Genomic DNA, 19269 nt, shown 5'->3' on the forward strand with positions numbered 1-19269 from the left:
AGCCTGCAGTTAAAAAACACAGTATTTAATTCCTTCAAATAGTTACAGCTATAAATCACCTGAATAAACGGCAATACTTGGCACCTTACACTTTCACTCCACTCTCCAGACATGGCAAGTTACATACTAGCAACCATGAGCCTACTCTGTCTTTTTAAGAGAATAGGACAGACAGGCAGAACAGGTCTAATTTTTGAGTACACTCATCTTTCAAAGGACAGCTGAAGATATTTAACTTGGGGCAGAGCTGACTTTTCTATACTTTAAGAAAGAATAAGATAGAGAAAGACTAGACATCAGAACTAGAATAGAAATAGAACAGAAAAAAATGGAAATTAGAACTCATTATTAACAGTTACACTGACTTGTACAGATACTAAAATATACTGAGCCATAACAGTCTTTAAAAACTGGTTTCATTCCCTTTAACAATGAACACTATTGAATGGCTTTTCCTATGGGAATATTGGAGCAGTGCCTCTCCTGTTGTTTAGAACATTAGAGCGGTGGCAATACCAAACCATCTTGAGTAGAAAAGCAAGAGCATTGCAAATAAAAATAGAACTGGACCTGAAACCTACATGTAACCCGTTCCCCGGCTTTGGGAAAATTCAGATCCAGAAACTTTGCATTATGCTCAAAGTTGCCCTTGCTAGATGCATTAACTAAAAATGTAATAACAGAAATTAATGATTAACATTTTATAAGTAATTAACTTATAATTAATTGAAAATGCTTTAAAAAAACCTAAGGTAGCAGTTGCTGGGCTTCCTGTTTCTGAGTAATTTGTTTATTCCACATGATGAGGCCAAATGTACAATTTGCTCAATAGGCCCTTTTTTCTTATCAAAACTGCTTCTGCGGTCTCCTAGCCCTGACATCAGCACAGAAATTTACATGAAGGGAACGGCTTGGAGGTTAGTCTTTACTATATTTATAATACTTGACTGATTTACACATGTTTTTCTCTTGTGGTTAATGGCAGCAATTAAAGCGTGCTTTATAGTTTACACAATAGTTTTCTTTTGGGTGAAGGAGATAGCTTTAAAGAAGCCTATTCCCTGTTTTGCAACTCTTTCTCTGAGTCACACTGTGTTAAATTAATCATCTGGATTAACAAGCAAAGCAGTGATTGATATGTAAAAGGAATTATTGCTTAATAACCTCAGCTTTGTAAATAAAGCATCATATATTTTATTGATTTAGCACAGCAGAGCCCACATCATTTGTAGTCCAGTGAATTACCTAATATGGTGATGCTGAGTTCACAGGCACCATTTTCTTGTTCATGTGCAGGAAGCATGAATGCAAAACGTTTCAGTCTCCATGAGTGAATTCTGCACCTCTTTCTTCTACATCTTTCCACTACAGTGTGGAGGCACACATTAGGGCTATATCAGATGTTCTGGGTAGTTCCAGAGCTGGGGTTTGCTCCATTTACCTGATATCTTTGGCAGCTGTGATGTGAGACCATTAATAATTTACAAAGGTATGACAGATTATGGGGTTTATTGTGTTACATTTGTTTTAAACATGTTCATTATGTAATCATGCTGTGTGCCTCAGTTTTCCTTGGCTACCTTATAGAGGGGACAAAAGGTAGGTTAAAGAGACAGTGAAGCCAGAGTTGCTGGACAAGGACTTGAATAACTTTGTTGGCACATCACCAAGGTGGGTTGGGCAGTGGCAACCACGAGGCTCCAAAGAAGCTTGAAGGAAATGTGTGTGACAATGGACAGTGCTGGGTAAACCAGCCAAGTGCCTCTTGATGGGAGAGGTGAGAGAGACTAGCTGAGCATCCTTGGGGTATGGGAGCTGAGCAGAGTGGAGAGACTAGAGCTGAGTTTACTTTGGGGTATTCAGGGTGTGCAGGCTGGACTGGGGACAGAGGGACTGCTTAACACTTTGAAGGGGTAGGGTGCTTTCATTCTGTGGCCTTTGCACCAACAAATGCTGTTATTTAATAGGAGCTGTCTTGTTCCAGTTTTGCATTTTGAGTTACACTAGTTATCTCCAGGAGACAAAGTCGCTCTCTCGGCTGAATTGAAACACAGCACCCAGCCCACTAGCAGCCTGCCCTGCCAGCCCCAGGCGGCGCTGCCATTGGAAGGAAGGACCAGGGCCCCTGCAACTTAGGGGGAGAGGCGGGCAGGCTCCTCTGGGAAAAAAAAAGGATCAGGCTCCTCACTGCTTCTGCCTTCAGCCAGCTCCTGTGGTCAGCATGGCAGCTGGGGCCACCCAGGAACAGGCTGGTTTGCCCCAGAGGCAGCACAGGAGAAGGCAGGAGGGATGGTGCATGGGGTGCTGGAAGCCCAGGTGAGCTGCTAGCTGGTCTGGTGCTGCCCCAACTCAGAGGCACCCAATCCAGTGGGTTTCCAGTGCTCCGTGCACCATGCCAGCTACCTTCTCAGGCTGCCAGCAAAACCAGCTGCCCTTCTGCTGCCTTCCTGGGCTGCCCCAGGGGCAAGCCAGTCTGTTCCCAGGTTGCCCAAACTGTCCTTCTGGTCCCCAGAGCCTGCTGAATGCAGAAGCAGTGAGGGGCCTGATCCTTCTTTTCTCTGGAGCCTCGCCTGTCTCTCCCATGACCAGTGAGCTCACAGCTGCATCACTGCAATTTGCAATGTTGCAAACTAAATTACATCGGGATGTAGTTTAGTGTACAACAAAGCAAACTCATTTAAACCCCTCAAACTCCTGCACATGTATAGTGTGACACCATTAAGCTACAAAGTGGCATTTTTATCGTGTTCATGGTAATGGCATTGCATGTACCTATGGACAATTAGGGAGGGTTGATGAATGGAAGGCCAGGGTCTCTGAGTAAGAAGGAGCCAGGGCTCTGAAGCCACACTGAAGCTGCTGTATTCCCAAGCATGTACCGCCAAGAAGAATATTCATGCTACAGTACAGCTAATCTATCTTTCATCTTCAAACCATGTGGCCTTCTTTTCCACACTGGTAGAGTGTTTTGTACCATTTAAGTGTCAACAGATCGGACCATAAGAAAAAGTATACTTATCACAACAGTTACATAAGACGGTCTCTGGAAAAAAGATGTTATTCCATAAATTGAGTTTCCGTGTCTAGTGGATCTGCATTATTATATCATGCAACTGGGAGGAAAGAGCCTCTGTAAAGCAACCTAAGATATAGTTGTATTTGAATTTTTGCTGAACAGGATGGTTTATGGGCTTCCAAATATAGGAAGTCTGCCTGACGTTTTTGCTGACACACAGGCCTTTTAGTAAAACATTGTGTATTACATTAAGAAAAGTGCCGATCTAGTTTTCCAAAAAATATTGCTGGAAAGATAAGATATAACAATGATAGATAGATAGATAGATAATAGATTTAAAGGTTTTGCTAACAAGATTACCTTGATAATTAGATGCAAATACAGTCAGCCTTTTTGCATCCAATACTGATTACTCATTAAGCATGGGACTGACAACAGACAGATGCAAGGATGACCTTATTCCAGCAGCCAAAAGCCTGCTGTGTAGTGGTAGGAAAAAAGCCAGCAAATCTGCTTTAGTCTTGCAAATCTCAGCAAGAGCCATTTACAAAATCCTGGAAGAAAAAAGGATAGAAATATTGTGTAATTCCTACTAAAAATCTCAATTATTTGGGCAAAGTCCCTCAAACAAAATGTCCTAACTTTTATTTCAAGGAATTCTTCAATTGAACTGGTTTTTAGAATTTCATCTAAAAACCACATCACCTTGGAAGTTGAATAGAGACAGGCTCTCTCTTTCAATTTACACTGTAGTCTTCTTGGGATTTTTTTATTTTGTTGTTAAAAACTGTCTGAATGCCCCTAAACTATTATAGAAATCAAAAGTTCTTGATAGTAATATAGATGCATGCCTGACATATACTTTAATCCAGTGAAAGTATATGAATCAAAATGAATTCATCTGCATTTGAATTAGGAAAAGGGATGTGCCTTGTGCTATAATATGATAAAGTTTATTTTTAATTAACCTGACTTGCACTTGTAAGTAAAGCTAATTAGCAGAGGTTGTTTGTCGTTTATATCTTTGGCCACTGAGGATGTCCTTTTTTTTATCTGTTTGATTCAAAGCCACAGAAATATACTCATGATATAGGACTTTCAGGCCTTCCACTGAATTAATACTAGCATCTGTCGGGCTTTGTATTTCAGTGCAATTTTATTTTCTAGGGTTGGATCTACCAAAATCTGGAGGCTATAGTCCTCTGCACTCTGGAAATTGTTAAATGTAGATGCAAAATGCAGATTTGACTTTTGCAGATTGGACCTGTTTCAGTTATATTTGCACAGGGACTGCTTTAGCAGTAAAATAAAACAGGTTTTTTTTGTCTGCTTGTTTTTGTTTTTCCTTGAAGTAGAGAGAATACTTTAGATAAGACAGTCAATATACTGCCCTCACTTCTGGACCATACCTGGGAGGGGAAAAACTAATGGGAAATGGCCTGTGCAGGCTATTTGGAGAATGCAACAATGTTGTCATATCATGGACTGTACCCTCCTCCTCTACCAGGCCCTGTGCAGAAAATAGTTCTGTGCAAAAGAGTAGGTAAATCTTGAAGGGATGTTAAGGCAAGGGAGAATGAGGCAATATACAACATATGCTAAATATTTCCACGGTGTCTTGAAATCCTTTCAAGGGTGCTGTAGGATATTTATTACTGTTAGGTATGCAAGTATGTTTCACAAGATAAACCCAGAGGGCACATTCACGTGAGTGCACACATGCCTCTTGCAGCATCTCAAACCCCTTTGAGACACTATAAGACCCAAGTGCGGGAACAAAAAACGTTCCCCATGCTGCATATTTGCAATGCAGGGGCAAAATTTGATGCTTCGAAATCCAGGTACTGAAAAATACAATGGGGGAAATAAGTGGGGCAAAGTATGGTCCCAGACCATGCCCTGAGGTAACCAGGGTCCTCCACAGAGCCTCTCTGGTAGCCAGCCATATGCCTCTATGGCTGGCCCTTGCCCCGGTGCTGAAGCATGCTGCCTGCCCATACAAGGCAAACAGCAGTGCAGGTTGCAGGAACCTGGATCTGGCTTTGTGCCAGATAAGTAGGGTGTTGGCAGGGCTGGAGGAGGGCGGAGGAAACCATGGGGGGGTGGGGCCTGGCTCCCAGTCCTCCGCTCACTCCTCCAGCTCCCCATCCATTTTCCAGCCCCTGCTGATTTCCCCAGCTCCCCATCCTTTCCTTCAGCTCCTTGTGCTTCCCCAACGCCCTGTTCAATTCCCCACCCCCATTCATTCCCCCAGCTTCCTTCCCCAGCTCTCCATGCTTTTCTCAGATTCCCATTCATTCTCCCAGCCCCCGCTCATTTCCCTAGCTCCCTGCACTTTCCTCAGCCCCCTGGTCATTCCCCCAGCCCCCGCTGGTTTTCCCAGCTCCCCCCTTGCTCCCCACCCCCACACAACCCACACTCACTGGCATTAGCAGTGGCAATCAAGGCTGCTCAGAGCCCCATGGCAGAGCTCCCCCACATGGCACGGGGCAGTGGGGCTTGGCTCTGGCTACCTGGCACCTGCGCTGCTGTTGCCACATCACATGGGTGTGGCCCAGCTCGGCAGGGCACTGTATGCTGTTGGGCAGCATGGGGGCTGCTGGTGCAGAGTGGTACCAGTCCTGGGTGACAGGCTGAGTGCCCCAAGCTGTCAGACAGCGCGCAGCACTGTGCGGGGCCCTGCCAAGTCGGGCTGAATCTCCGTGATATGTTAGCGGCAGCACGGGTGCTAGGTGGCCAAGTCCCACTGCCCCACACTTCATGAGGTGGGAGGCCTCTGTCACAAGGCTCCAAGCACCCTGATCACTGCTGCTGGTAAGCTCTGGCTGTGCAGGGGAGGGGTGGGGGTCTGTAGCTCCTGCTGGGGGGCTCTGGACCCTTCAGAGAGGGCAGTAGCCCCTGTGGGGGGGCTCTGAGCCCTGTAGGGTGGGTGGGGTGGGACCCTGGGGCAGTCCATGTGCTGTGGGGGGGGCTGTGCCCTGTGGGGGGCAGGGCACCCACCCCTCCTAAGCAGCTGCCCACACAATCCCCTCATGATCTTCCCATACCTACCTACACACTGACCCTCACCCCCCTCCTGCAAACCCACATCCATACATCATACAGCTATTGTATGTTAAGATAACCAAAAGCAAACATCAAAACATATATTTAGAATGTATTTATTTTATTATGATTATAATATATATTATGATTATATATGTATTATGATTATAGTGATTATAGGCTTCCAATGTGCTTTAACATTATAAATATATCAGTAAAACACAGCCCAACTGACTGATAGCTCTCTCTCTCTCTCTTTCTGTCACTGTAAGAGAGAGAGTGGTCTTTTGTTCTAATTCTGGAAGGACATGAATTTTGGAGTGTTTTAAAGAGTGAATTTGGGATGCTGCTTTAACAGTCCAGCTGCCACAAGGGTAGTGTCTCCAGATCCCAAGTGGCCGGGCTCCAGAAGCTCATGAGAGCAAGTAGCCCTACGTTGCTTGCCATGGCAGCTTTTTATACTTCTGGGGCCAGCACAGGGTTATTTGCCCTAAGTGGCACAATTGGCCCCACACCAAAGTGTATGTCTGGGCACATGTGCTGAGGCAACAAGCCCGACTCAAATTTGTGCTGCTTCTATTTGAACTGCTGCAAATGCACATGCCTGCATGAGTGGATGTGCCCAGAGATTTCACATAGGAATTCATAGTGTTAAAAACATTCTGACCTACTGAGGTCTTCCTCAGTTTTTTGCAACAGAAGAACTGTTCTACATTTTTTTTTGTAGTCAAAAAGGAGCAAAAACTAGGAGGTGATATTTTTTGAGGTGTCTTTAATCTAAAAAGGTTGAGAACCACTGGTTTAACTAAATGTGTGTTTTAAATCAGTACACAAAGCTGTGCATTTTCATTTCAAAGCTACCTATTTTCTCGATATGGAATTATTAGAAATAGAAATTGGAATAAACCACTCAAAATAAATAAGACTTTCCATGTAAGTGTTTCACTCTTATTTTATGTTTTTATTTGTATATAAACAGTTTCTGTACTTCCTTACTCTCTTGTCTGTCACTTGGCTCTCTTTTTTAGAGGTTAAAAGTAAATTTACCATTGGTTTCAAAAAGGGTTTTTTTCAGTAAGTAAAGATTAAATCTGGGGGAATAAAGCAATCTCTGAGTTGAATCCTTACCCCTGCATAACTCTGTGGACAATGATTTTTATCCAGACAGAGGAAAAGAGTCATTAATGGCACACTGCATAACTGTCTTTGACAAACAAAGATCTTCATATTCTACATGAAAGTGGAATATGAGGAACTAGTTTGTGAGAAATTACAAGCAGAGAGAACTTCTGAATGAGAGTACCTTACACTGTGTTTGACAGAGGAGAGCTCTTGCACACTTTTTCTGCTATGCTTTTACTTTGAAGGAGAATGGCGCCATGAGACATGCATCGGCAAGGTCAACTGGTGGCTTCAGAGCTGGTGTTGCTAGCTGGGCCTTGGGTTCTTGGACCATGACCCACATTTCCACGCAGAGGACATGCTCGGGCAGGATGGACTTCATTTCTCTCTAAAAGGTACGCATGTTTTTTCTTGCAGGATGGCTGATCTCATACGGCAAGCTTTAAACTAGGTTCGCTGGTGAGCGGGGATGCACAGGAACATGAGGAGACTTTGCCATCAAGCTAGGTGATGCACACAGGTAGTACCCAGGTAAGTGACAGGGCCCAGGGCAGGCTTAGGAGCAAGGGGGCAATACGGGCACCTACAGGAGGCCTCAAATGCCTCTACACAAATCCTCAAAGCATGGAGAAAAAGCAAGAAGAACTCACCTTCCTGCTAGCTAGCAAAAACCCAGAACTAATGGGGCTCATGGAAACCTGGTGGGATTCTATCCATGACTGGGCAATGGACATCAAAGGATACAGGCTGTACAGGTGAGACAGATCAGGAAAAATTGTGGGGGGGTGGGGCACAATGCTATATGTCAAAGAGCAGTACACGTCCTCAATGATCAGGATCGATAAAGAAGAGGGGCAAAATGAGGTGGTCTGGGTAAGAATGCAAGGGGGGCATGGGGAAAGGGACTTTATAGTGGGTGTCTACTACAGACCGCCTCACCGGGGGGATGAGCTGGACCTGGAATTCTCAGGTTAGCTCACAGAGGCTGTAAAGTCAAGGGATATGGTTGTCATGGGTGACCTAAACTACCTAGACATCTGCTGTGAGGAGCAGTCAGCAGGTCCGACCACTCACGTAAATTCCTAGCCAGGATACAGGACCTCCACCTAACCCAGGAGGTGCATAGTCCTACCAGGGGAAATGCCTTTCTGGCCTTTGTCCTTGCCACAGGCGATGAGCTGGTGAGGGATCTGCAGGTACTCAACTACCTGGGCAACAGTGATCATCACCACATGGTGGTGAAAGCAAGCAGCAAGGCAGAGGTCCTTCACTTCAGGAGGGCCAACTTCTGCAAGCTAAGAAGGTTAGTAGGAGAGGCACTGGGGTCTCAGCGCTTCAATGAGATGGGAGTCCAAGACGGGTGGTTGTTCTTCAAGGAGATGATCCTCTGAACGCACAGGGAGTCAGTCCCAATGCACACCAAGGAGGGAAGGAGTGCTAAGAAGCCCCCGTGGCTCGGAAAAGGCATCCAGGGATGCCTGAGGGCAAAAAAGGAGGCATACAAACAGTAGAAGCAAGGGGCTATCAACAAGGAGGATTACACCGCCATTTCTCGGGACTTCAGGGAGGCTGTTAGGAAGTCCAAGGCAGAAATGGAGCTAGCACTAGCAACCAGAATTAATGATAACAAAAAGTCCTTTTTCAAATACATAGAAAATAAGAAAGAGGCACTGAGTAACATAGGACCCCTACAGGATAGGCTTCATAGGACCCCTACAGGATAGGCTTGGCAATCTGGTGATTGCAGCAAATGAAAAAGCTGACCTCTTTAACTAATTCTTTGCAAGGTACTGCATCTAGGGAGAAGGAATCAGCAACACACCTGTAGGCTGGGGATCACCCTTCTTGTCAACACGGTGGCAGAAAGGGATCTTGGAGTCATTGTTGACTCCAGGATGAACATGAGCCGCCAATGTGAGGAAGCGGTCAGTAAGGCTAACCACACCTTGTCGTGCATTTACAGATGCATCACAAGCAGGTCCAGGCAGGTGATCATTCCCCTCTATTTGGCATTGGTCAGGCCACAGTTGGAGTATTGTGTCCAGTTCTAGGCACCGCACTTCAAGAGGGATGTGGCTAGCATTAAGAGGGTCCAGAGGAGGGCCACTTGCATGGCCAAGGGACAGCGGGGCAGGCCCTATGAAGAGAGAGGCTAAAGGGCCTGAACTTATTCAGCCTCCACAAGAGAAGGCTGAGAGGGGATCCTGTTTACAAACTCAGCAGGGGGGACCAGCGGAAACTGGGGGAGGCTCTGTTCCCCCAGGCAGCACCTGGGGTTACTAGGAATAATGGCCACAAATTGTTAAAGAGAAGGTTCAGGCTGGACATCAAGAGATGTTACTTTACAATTAGGGCTACCAGGCTCTAGAATGGACTCCCAAGTGAGGTGGTACTCTCTCCTACCTTGGGGGTCTTCAAGAGGAGGCTGGACAGATATTTGGCTGGGATGATATGACCCTGGCACCCGTTCCTGCCGGGGCAGAGGGTCTGACCTGATGATCTTTTTAGCTCCCTTCCGGCCCTAAGCACTTTGATACTATGAACAAAAGGCAAAGTTTTCTTCTAACATCTAATTAAAGAGCGTGCATGTCCATGTCTGGGTATATATCTTCACACTTTAATACGTGTACACAGACATATATATTTATTTACACCAAGGATAAAGTTCAAAACTCTGAGAGATGCTTCCTGATGTGGCCTTTTTTAGCTTTGGCTTGTACCATCCTTTGCCCCCACCTTGCTGCTGATTTATCTCTGCATTAATTCCCTAGCTAGAAGTGGGACGAGATGAGGGAAAGAAAAGAAAAGAAAATGCAAGTTAAAGCTGTTTTTCCGAGATGCTAATATGTTCTTTGGGAAGTCACCTCTCAAAGGAGACAGTTATTCATTTTAGCAATTGCTGTCTTTATGCAGGGAAGCTGCTGAGTTTTGAAGGTCTGTAATGCCAATGTTATTTTTGGGTCCTTCAACTCTGTGTCTCAAGTATTTTGTGTCTACTTTGTTCTATGGTAGGTTTGTCCATTAGTCTTACTCTTATCTGCAGTACTTCAGCTTTTATTTCAGCCTATAATTTACTCCTTTATTTATGTATTCTGGCTTTTCTTTCATAAGTGATTTTATTTGTTCTTGGTTTAATAGGTCACTAACAGGAAATACGTACTGTCAAAGTTAGAATTTCTAGAGCTGGATTCTGAGATTCTGCTAATGCAAGGTCATAGGCATATGAAACCTCTAGAGCTCTATGAATGTCATTCTGGGTACATGACAGCCAGCTACTGATCTAAATGTCTGTTGGATCCAGATAAGGAGACCACACAATGATTTTTTTTTTAATAGCACATCATTTGTAGCCATATATCAAAGCAGTTCTGGGTGAACTTTTATTGCTCTGAGTTTTCACTGCCCTGTACTCTTAAACAGCATTGTACAGGCATGTCAAAAGAATCCAGTGAAAACAAAGGGAAAGTATCCCCATTCTATTGCTGGGTTGTTGTCATTGTTGTTTATTTGCATCTAAAGACCTGAGTCAAGGCCCAAAAGAAACCCTGCACTTGGCATTTTATGCTGACATATAATTAAAGACCCTGTACCAAAGAGACCTACAGTCACTTCTACAGTTCACTAGGCTTGAGCAAAGTGGACTGCAGTCTGAGGTTCTAAGCAAATTCCAACAAGTCCAAAACATGCAACACTGCAGGCAAGCTTAACTCCTGTTACCTAGATATGAGTCTTTAACCACGCCCGCCCTAAGACAAAACACAAAGCGATTGTTGTGGGAGACTCTATCCTGAGCGGGACTGGGGTGGGGGGGCAATCTGCCACCCTGACCCCTCAGCCCGGGAAGTCTGCTGCTTCCCAGGAGTCTGTACCCGAGACATTGCAGAAAAGATCCCTGAGCTCCTCTGGCCCACTGACCACTAACCTATGCTCCTTATCCACATGGGTCATGAAGCACTACAGGGATCCCATCTGGGTCATGAAGCACTACAGGGATTTGGGGGTGGGGCTTAAGGGGTTGGGGACACAGGTGATGTTCTCTTCAATCTTCCCAGTCTTGGGCTACAGGTTGAGGAGGGAGAGGAGGATCAAGGTAGTGAACCAAAGACTGCAGTGCTGGTGTCATCAGGAAGGTTTTGACTTCCATGATCACAGTCTGGTCTTTGGTGAGAGAGGCAGTGAGCTGCTGGGAAGGGACGGCCTTCACCTCTCTCCACTAGGGAGGAGGCTCTTCTCAGCCAGACTGGCTGACCTGCTTCACCAGGCTTTAAACTAAGCCCGCCAGAGGGTGGGGGGGACTACTGCCACTGCTGGCCCACCCTTGCAAAGCCAGCAGGCCAAGGCACTCTACGGAGCCCACCCCTGCCCCAACCCTGGAATGATCTGTGGGCAAGGCAAGGGCCCCCAAAGGGACACTTGCCTGCCTGTACACAAATGCCAGGAGCTTGGGGAATAAACAGGAGGAACTTGTCCTTCTGCTCAACACAAACAATTACAATGTCACAGGGTTAACAGAGACCTGGTGGGACTCCACCCATTACTGGGCCACAGGTATAGACGGCTATACCTTGCACAGGAGAGATCAAGTAGATAAAACAGGCAGGGGTGTAGCTCTTTATGTCAAGGAAAGCTACATGTCCCTGCAAGCTGACATTGGAGCCCAGGGTGGACGACTGGAGACCCTCTGGGTTAAAATCCATGGGGAAGGCGTAACAGGGGACACAATGGTGGGAGTCTACTACAGACCTCCCACCCAAAGTCAAGAGCTTTACCAAGAATTGGCAAGGGAATTGGCTGAGGCAGCACGCTCCCAGTGCATGGTTGTCATGGGAAACTTCAACTACCCAAACATCTCATGGGAAGAGCACTCAGCCAAATCCAAACGGTCACAAAGCTTTCTCACATGTGTAGATGAGCTCTATCTGATGCAAGAAGTCTACGGGCTGATGAGAGGCAAAGCACTGCTCGACCTGATACTGGCAATGCGGGATGACCTTATCAGAGACCTAACAATCAAAGGGAAGCTGGGTGACAGTGATCATGAGCTGATCACCTTCACCATTCACCGTAAAGCTGGCAAGTCAGTCAGCAATACAGAAGTCCTCAACTTCAGGAAAGCTGATTTTGACAAGCTTAGGAGGCTTGTCAGTGAGGCCCTAAAGGACCACAACCCAAAGGGGAGGGGTCAGGATGAGTGGTTACTCCTCAAAGGAGTGATCCTGGATGCACAAGCAAAGTCTATTCCATCTCGGAGGAAAGTCAGCAAAAGGGCACAGAAGCCCCCTTGGCTCTGCAGGGAACTTGCGGACCTCCTGCATCTGAAAAGAAAGGCCTACAAAGGATAGAGGATGGAATCCACCTCCAAGGAGGAATATTCTGCACTGGTCCAAACCTGCAGAGAGTGAACCAGAAAAGCCAAGGCTGTGACTGAACTCCAATTGGATACAAGTATAAAGGACAATAAAAAGTCCTATTTTAGATATGTGGGGAGGAAAAGCAAGGGCAACATTGGACCCCTGCTAAACCAGACGGGACAGTTGACAGCCAATGCCCAGGAAAAAGCCAGCTTGCTAAATGGGTATTTTGCGTTGGTCTTTCACCAGTCCCATGGGATGCCCCTGCCTGTTATAGGATGGGAAGGCCTGGGTGTGGGAGATTCCTTACCCTCCATCAATGCTGACATTATGAAGGAACATCTTGAGAGGGTGGATACCTTCAAGTCAGCTGGCCCTGATTGGGTTACACCTGTTGGTACTCAAGGAGCTGGCAAACATCATAACTCAGCCCTTGGCACGGATCTCCGAGAACTCTTGGTGCTCTGGTGAAGTGCCTGATGATTGGAAGAAGGCCAATGTGGTGCCTATCTTCAAGAAAGGGAGGAAAGTGGATCCGGCTAACTATAGGCCCATCAGCCTGACCTCTATCCCAGGGAAGATCCTAGAAAAGATTATCAAAGAGTCCATGCTCAACAGACTGGCCGAGGGCAAAATCCTGAGGGATGGGTTTGTCACAGGTAGGTCTTGCTTGACCAGTCTTATTTCCTTTTACGACCAGGTGACCTATCACTTGGACAAGGGGGAAGAGGTTGATGTCATATATCTTGACTTTAAAAAAGCCTTCGATCTGGTAGCCCATAATCACCTCTTAGCAAAACTGGCCAACTGAGGCCTCGGCTTCACTACAATCCACTGGCTGGGGAATTGGCTCCCCAGTCAGACCCAGAGGGTGATGGTTGATGGAAGTCAATGGTCATGGTGTGCTGTGACCAGTGGGATCCCTCTCAGACCTATAATGTTCAACATCTTCATTAATGAAGTGGACATTGGTATCGGAAGTGGACTGGCCAAGTTTGCCAACAACACCAAACTTTGGGGTAAAGCATCCACACCTGAGAACTGGAGGGCAATCCAAGCTGACCTTGACAGGCTTGGGAAATGGGTGGATGAGAACCTGATGGTATTTAACACTGAAAAATGCAAGGTTCTCCACCTTGGGAAGAAAAACCTGCAGCGTGCTTATAGGCTCGGCAGTGCTACACTGGCTAGCACTATGAATGAAAGGAACTTGGGGGTCATGACTGACCCCGAGATGAACATGAGCCTTCAATGTGATGCTGCAACTAGTAAAGTGAGCAAAATGCTGGCTTGCATCCATAGATGCTTCTCAAGCAAATCCCGGGACATCATTCTCCCATTGTACTTGGCCTTGGTGAGGCTGTAGCTGGAGTACTGTATCTAGTTTTGGGCTCCATAATTCAAAAAGATGTGGAGAAGCTTTAGAGAGTCCAGAAAAGAGCCACACGCATGATCAGAGGTCAGGAAAACAGACCTTATGATGAGATGCTGAGAGCTATGGGACTATTTAGCCTGGAGATGCTTAGGCTCAGGGGTGATTTGGTGCCTGCCTATAAGTTTATTAGGGGTGCTGACCTGGATCTGGAGGAACATCTGTTCACCAGAGCGCCCCAAGGGATAACAAGATCGAATGGTCACAAACACCTCCATGACCATTTCAGGCTGGACATAAGGAAGAACTTTATTGTCTGAGCCCCCAAGGTTTGGAATAGACTGCCACCAGAGGTGGTTCAAATGCCTACTTTGAACGCCTTCAAGAGACATTTGGATGTTTATCTTGCTGGGATCCTATGATCCCTGCTGACTTCCTGCCCTGGGACAAGGGGCTGGACTCTAAGATCTTCTGAGGTCCCTTCCAGCCCTAATGTCTATGAAATCTATGAAGGGGGTACTGTAATGCTAGCCTTTGTGTTCTTTGAAAATGCAGGCAGCAATTGTGATACTGGTAGTAAATTTACAGAATGCACATACATTATAAATTTGAAGGCATTTCTTGGCCTTGAAAGTTGGAGCCTAGATATTTAATACAAAATTATATGAAGAGCTTTGGGCATGATCTCAAGCCAGTTCTCCAGAGAAGTGGGATAGCTGACAAGGATCTATGTTATCACTTTTCTGGCATCCCACTATCCCCACCTTTTTTTGCATTTGGGTATTGGCAGACTTAATCTACACTCACTGAGGGACTGCCTGGATGTAACAACTTCCAATGGCAGTGGTTCTGAAAAGAAATAATTACATTAAAGTTTGAAGGAACCACGCTGGTTTAGTATACATTCTAAGGTTAATAAGAGACAACCAATAACAACAAATAAACTACATTATATCAAGATGTTAAAGCTACTTAAAATAAGCAATCATCACGAGGGATCTACCTTATTTATGATTTCACATTTTTTGCAAAATATATATTAAAGGGAGGAGTAATATATATCATCAAATATGAAGCTTAGAAGGTCAAAATACATGTAACCTTAGCTTTGTAAATGAAAGAGATTTGTTATCAGGATCAGTAAGGAAGCTGTTAGAATTAAGAGGGACTAAACAATATGGCAACATCTCATGGACTGAAAAGCAGTGTGAACAAAAGTGAAATCATGTCTGTAAGTGAAAATAACAATATGCGATGTAATGAAACAAACTTTAAAGGAAGGCATCTCAAAACATGAACTGCTTTAATTACTCACAAGCCATTATTGTGGAACACTGTACGTTAGGCAAGAAAGTAAAAATAAAATTGCAATAGCAATTTGGAGAGTTGTCCAATATCTTTTAGGGCAGTAATATTTCTATCAAAACAAAGATCTATCCTCTTGGATTAATGGCAATAACTCATGTAAAGGATGGAATCCGGTTGTAGAAACGCAGGTACAAGCATCTAAAAAAGCATTTTAAAAGTGCCTTAGGCTGTAAGCAGATGTTGCATTTCTCCTGAGAGAAAGGCTTTTGTCTTGGGTTCCTACAAACATTCATATCCTACATTCATTGTCCTGCTTCAAGTACCTGTGAAATATGCCAGATGAAATGTGTTGACATGTTTTCCTAGGACATTGCTCAGCGCTCGTGGACAGAGGTAATATCTTTTATTAGATCAACAAGATTCTTACAAAAAAACCTATTTTAATTGCAAGCTTTCAGGCACAAACACCCTTCATCAGGCATCAGAAAAAAAGATTGTAAAAGGTCTCATGAAAGTTCATATTTTATATTCATACAACTTGATTACCTAGGACATTGCTTTGTACTTCTAGACCATGGGCAGGCAAAATATGGCCCGCAGGCCAGATCCAGCCCACCAAGTGATTTCCCCTGGCCTGTGGTCAGATACCTACCTATTCACTGTATCCAGCCCAGCCCCAAGCTGCCCCTGCTGTGCTTGCATGGGGCCAAGTCCTGCTCACTCCTGCTGGGGGAGCACACACTGCACTACCACCCTTACCCATGAGACAGTCCTGATCCTGGCCCAGCAGGTAAGGAAGTGGTGGTGGGTGGGGGAAATGGTGGCAGTGGGAGGTGGGGAGGTGGCAGCAGCAGGCAGACAGGGGGCAGCAGAGGAGGGGAAGGGAGGTGGGCAGAAAGGTAGGGAAGTGGCAGGGGAGGGGCAGCAGCAGAGGGAGGTCAGATTAGTGGCGGAGGCGACAGGGGGCAGTGATGGTGGTGGCAACGGTGAGTGGACCAAGAGAGTGGTGGCAACAGTGGGAGGTAGCTGGGTGGAAATGTGTGGTCTGTGCCAGGGCTAGGACCAGGGACCAGGGTGGGGCAGCAGGAGTGCAGAGCCTGTGCTGATGGGGGCATGTGGCTCACCTAGCTCCATCACATGGGGCTCACATGCAGTTCCTGGGTTCTCTGCATAAGACACTCACTTCTAGGTGTAGCCCCACATGATGGAACTGACAGCCCAGCCCTGCTCACTATTACGTGAAGATCATGGGGAACTATATTGTGCCCCAGGCAATGGGGCTGGGCCAGCTCTGCCCTTCCCACCACTGCCCCAGCTGATCCCCATAATTTGCACCACTGACTTCATCATACAGGGCTCCCCCAGTGGTGGGGTCAGGCATGTGACCCCTGTGCAATGAGGCTGGTGGCCCAGCCACATGCAGTCCTGTGGCTGGCTGAGACTGTGCACTGCTAGGGGGCTCTGCCTGCTGCTGTCGCTAGCTGCAGGGGCTGTGTGCAATGGGGGGGGGGAGTGCACAAATACACCCCGTCATACACATGCACCCATACTCCCCATGCACACCCTACACACACCCCCAGCCACCCTCCCTTCCACACACCCCATATCCACCCACCCCCACATAGCTCCACAAGCATACCCCCACAGCCCCCATACTGACCATGCTACTCATGCCCACATCCATACACACACCCACACCCCATACACACACATAGTCCCCCCCAAAAAACATACCCACACACCCCACACCTACCCAGATCCCATCAGAAACCCCGCACATACATCCACACAGACACCCCCATACACACACACACTTACAGAACCCCACAAACCCCTGCCCCCACAATATACAAAAGTAAGATTTCATTTTGAGCTATTATGCAATCACCTCTATATATGATGCAAACGCACACAAATCACGACAAAAATATTTTTTGAAATAAAATTTTAAAATGTTATTGTAGATGTTTAATTTTTAGTATATAATTTGTTTTTTCTCCCAGTTCCAAGATGGCAAACCCCCTTCCCAAAAGGAATACTTCAGGGGGGCAAGGGGAGGGGTGTCAAAGGTCAGGGGTTAGGGTATGAGACTTCAACAGCTCACCAAAACTCATTAAGTGGCCCTCCAACCGAAATGATTGCCCACCCCTGTTCTAGATCAGTGCTTTTCAACCAAGGTACCAGGGCCCACTGGAGTGCTGCCAAATCCTTTGAAGGGTGCTGTGAGTTGTGAGGAGATAAGCAGATAAGCTAAGTAGATAAACGCAAGCTCAGGTTTGTTCCTGCCTGAAAAATCTCCCACCTGCAAGGAGGTAAGCACTGTAAATATGTAAATTTGTTTTTGAAACTGAGTACCACTTTAGTCACAAAAGTCATGGAGGGGGACCTTGAGTCCAAAGAGGGGGAGAATGACTGGTCTAGACTCTAAGCCAATTATGGTTCATTTAACTTAACTGTATTTCATTCCACAGACAGCCTTCTCAGGCTCTCCTTGGTCAGCTACTGGGAGAGGGGCAGCAATGGAGCTTAGAAGGGCTAAACACTATGCTGCTCCTGTTCCACTCTGAGTCAAAACCAGCAATAATCAGAAACAACCCAAATGAGACATCAGTTTACAGCCTTAAAAATAAGGTATACAGGACAAATCAGTTGCTAAGACTCAAAGTTGCAGCCACTGTCAGAAAATATGAAAGTATCCTGGATGCTTGAAGACATAAGACAGTTCAACTTCTTTATGAGACATTCTAGTTTGGCCAATACAATACTTAAAGGAAAAATGAATGGAAGAGGAAAGAAGCAAACAAAGAAAAAATGTGAACAGATAGCATTGTTGAATGGACAGGACAGACCATAACAGAACTTCTTTACTTGGTCAAAATGATAGTAATGGAGATGGGCCATAAGCAAAATGTTATGATGACACCCATATTACCTTGGAAATTTTGGGAAACTGACAGGCTGGTTTTGCAAACTGGCTCTGACTTTTAGTTCTGAGAATACACCAGTGCCGTAGGAAGTAGGTCTTTGCTGTTGGTCGACTCAGAACAAAGAATAAAGTTTTCTTTGGCTTATGTTGTATTGTTTGAAGAGAAATAGTTAAGTGGCATGGCATTAAAATGACATTAAATGGTTTGTTCTAGATTATACATTATATCTATATGTATATGTAGATATAGATATTCATAGATTCATGATTAGGGGTCAGAAGGGACCTCAACAGATCATTGAGTCTGACCCCCTGCCTAGGCAGGAAAGAGTGCTGGGGTCAGATGACCCCAGCCAGATGCCTATCCAGACTTCTCTTACAGACCCCCAAGCTAGGGGAGAGCACCATGTCCCTTGGAAGCCCATTCCAAATTTTGGCCAACCTTACTGTGAAGAAGTTTTTCCTGATATCTAGCCTAAATCTGCTCTCTGTCAGTTTGTGACCATTGTTCCTTGTTACCCCAAGAGACATCCTGGTGAACAGAGCATCTCCGATCCCTTGCTGCGTCCCCCTAATGAATTTGTAGGTGGCCACAATATCACTGCTCAGCCTTCTCTTGTGGAGGCTGAAGAGGTCTAAGTCCCCCAGTCTCTCCTCACAGGGCTTGTCCTGTAAGCCCCTAACCATACCAGTGGCCTTCCTCTGGACCCTCTCAAGTCTATCAACATCCTTCTTGAAATGCAACGTCTATAACTGGATGCAACACTCCAACTACAGTCTGACCAATGCCGCACAGAGGGAAAGTATCACCTCCTTGGTTCTATTTGTCATGCATCTGCTGATTCACGATAAAGTGCGGCTAGCTTTGCTGACAATTTTGTCACACTGACGACTCATGTTCACCCTGGAGTCCACTATGACTCCAAGATCCCTTTCTGCTTCTGTGCTGCTGAGAGGATCATTTCCCAGCCAGTAGGTGTGCTGGATATTTTTGTGCCCTAGGTGCAGCACTCTGCACCTGTCCTTGTTGAATAGCATCCTATTGTGTACTGCCCACTTTTCTAATCTGTCCAGGTCTGCCTGCAATTGTTTCCTACCCTCCAGAGTGTGTACTTCACCCCACAATTTA

At 45.9% G+C, this 19269-nt stretch overlaps 1 long non-coding RNA gene across 1 annotated transcript; it reads left to right on the top strand.

Moving 5' to 3' along the window:
• The first annotated feature begins 853 nt into the window (after window positions 1–853).
• On the top strand, window positions 854–18408 carry LOC149870554 (uncharacterized). Its single transcript, XR_016440459.1, has 3 exons — window positions 854–917; window positions 7429–7578; window positions 17686–18408. It is a non-coding gene; the product is annotated as an uncharacterized LOC149870554 (long non-coding RNA).
• The last annotated feature ends 861 nt before the right edge of the window (window positions 18409–19269 follow it).

This window comes from Crocodylus siamensis, chromosome 2 (genome assembly GCF_052110815.1).
Source record: "Crocodylus siamensis isolate JL-2025a chromosome 2, ASM5211081v1, whole genome shotgun sequence".
NCBI lineage: Eukaryota > Metazoa > Chordata > Crocodylia > Crocodylidae > Crocodylus > Crocodylus siamensis.